This window comes from Sturnira hondurensis, unplaced genomic scaffold (assembly GCF_014824575.4).
Source record: "Sturnira hondurensis isolate 20B ecotype Veracruz unplaced genomic scaffold, ASM1482457v3 Scaffold0013299, whole genome shotgun sequence".
Classification (NCBI taxonomy): domain Eukaryota; kingdom Metazoa; phylum Chordata; class Mammalia; order Chiroptera; family Phyllostomidae; genus Sturnira; species Sturnira hondurensis.
Genome location: NW_028085930.1, coordinates 9125 through 11276, shown reverse-complemented (window position 1 = coordinate 11276; position 2152 = coordinate 9125). Strand labels below are relative to the sequence as shown.

General features: G+C 48.1%; 1 pseudogene; it reads left to right on the top strand.

Annotated features, from left to right (window-relative positions):
• The first annotated feature begins 509 nt into the window (after positions 1-509).
• Positions 510-1161, top strand: LOC118997491 (alpha-1,4-N-acetylglucosaminyltransferase-like; annotated as a pseudogene).
• The last annotated feature ends 991 nt before the right edge of the window (positions 1162-2152 follow it).

Sequence of the window (2152 nt, the reverse complement as noted above, 5' to 3'; positions counted from 1 at the left end):
GACACATAGTACGCAGGCCCTTGTTATGAAAGGAATTAATTAGAGAATGATTACATACAGGCATGTATGCATTTTTGCCAATTTTTAAAATAGCATACACAGTGATGTTTAAAACAGTTTTCTACTTTATCTTTTCCTCTGTCAGCATTCAGTGCTTTTAGGACCTAAAAAAATTCTCCATGATTTCATCCTTTTAGGAACTCTACAACCCATTGAAATTCACTTATAGAGTTCATTGTGACATCCTTTTGGGGTTTCTACTTTACTTTTCCAATGCTTCTGGTTTTTTGAAAGACAATTTCATGAAATCTTTAAAAGGCACCAAAGTCTTCCCATGAATACCGATTACTGTCAACAGTCTAATGAAAGTCAACTTTTGGGGGTGGAAGGGGTAAACTTGGGAAGTTCTCAAAATTTAGCTTTTGGCCAACAGAATTTTGGGAAGCTGGCTTGCTGGCCTCTCCCCAGCCCCCAGGCCCTGGTCTCCTGCTGTGCCCCCCACCCCTTCCATGCTACTGGGGGCTGATGGACACCTTTTCCTGAAGATCAATGCCAGTACAGAGAGAAACTGGCTGCAAGTCAGCGCAGGTGGGTCCCACCTGGCCATCATCTGGCAGTGCAGGGGCATCTACATGGACACCAATGTCATCTCGGTCAGGCCCATCCCCGAGGAGAACGTTTTGGCTGCACAAGCTTCTCAATATGCTAGTACCAGCGTGTTTGGATTCCTCCCCCACCACATCTTCCAGTGGGAGTGCATGGAGAACTTTGTTGAACACTACAACTCACACATTTGGGGCGACCAGGCACCCGATTTGATGACGAGGATGTTAAGACTGTGGTGCATCCTTGAAGACTTCCATTTGGTGAATGAACTCAGGTGTTTGAACTTGTGCTTTCTCGACCCCCAAAGACTTTACCCCTTCTCCTACACATAGTGGGTGGCACTACTATGAAGTCTGGGACACAGACCCCAGCTTCAGTGACTCCCAAGACCTGCATCTGTGGAACCACATGAACCAGGAAGAAAGGGGCGTGGTTAGAGGCAGCAACTCCCTGGCAGAGAATCTCTACTGCAAACACTGGCCCAGGACCTACCAGGACCTGGCTCAAGGCCCAGCTGGTTTGGTGACTAGTGAGTTGGGTCCAGATAAAAAATAGAGCCAACGCTGGTTTGTTACTGTTACATCAGGAAACTAAGCTCTGCCTGGGAAAGTAAGTACTTTCCAGGGTCACGTGATCTAGTCCTCTATCACCTCTTGGTCTCCTGGGGACGTGGAACAGAGCCTGGCACACAGCAGAGCTCCAGAACGCTCAAGAATAGTGTGTGGTAAGTCGGTCAATTGAGGCGAGAGTCTTTCTCTTTGGCCACACTGACAAGGAGGACTGGGGCACATATCAAGTCCCTTTTCTCACAACAGCCCTGCAGAAGAAGGCACCTCACTCACATGGGAACTTTGAGACTGGTGGGGATGGTAAACACAAACAGGCACCCCCCACAGCTACTTTTGCACATTTCAGGGATACATTGGGAAGAGAGCTGGGAAGCAAAGGCTCCCCACCCATATCCCACTGGTCTGAACTTGGGGGACACTCCCTGTCTTTCAGAGGCTGGGCTGAACCTACAGATGCTTTAGCTAACTTGATTTTCAGAATGACGCTACTCAGTAGAGTTCATTTTTCCCACTTGACAGAGAGGTTGAGTAACTTTCCCAGGGTTGCACAGCGTGGGAATGTTGAATGTAAATGAATGTTTGAGTCCAGAGCCCAGGCTCTTCCCTCCCCTGTAGTGAGCAGGAGGAGTCCCTGGAGAGAAAGGCATGCCCTGACCCTGAGAGGAGGAGAAACAAGATACCCCATCAGGGCAGATGTGCACAGGCCTTCCCACTTGGTCCTGGTCCCTGTGCCACCATTCTTTGATGAAGTGTACATACCCAATACTTGCCATGATAAGTATTTAAAGGGTCTAATTCGGTGGCATTGAGCACATTCACCTTGTTGTGCAAACAACACCACTATCTGCCTCTAGAAATTTTGCATCACTCCAAAGTGAAGTTCTGTGCCATTGAACACTAACTCCCCACTCCCCGTCCACCCCCTCTCAGTCCTGGTAACCACTCTTGTAGTTTCCAAATATCTCTATGCATTTCAC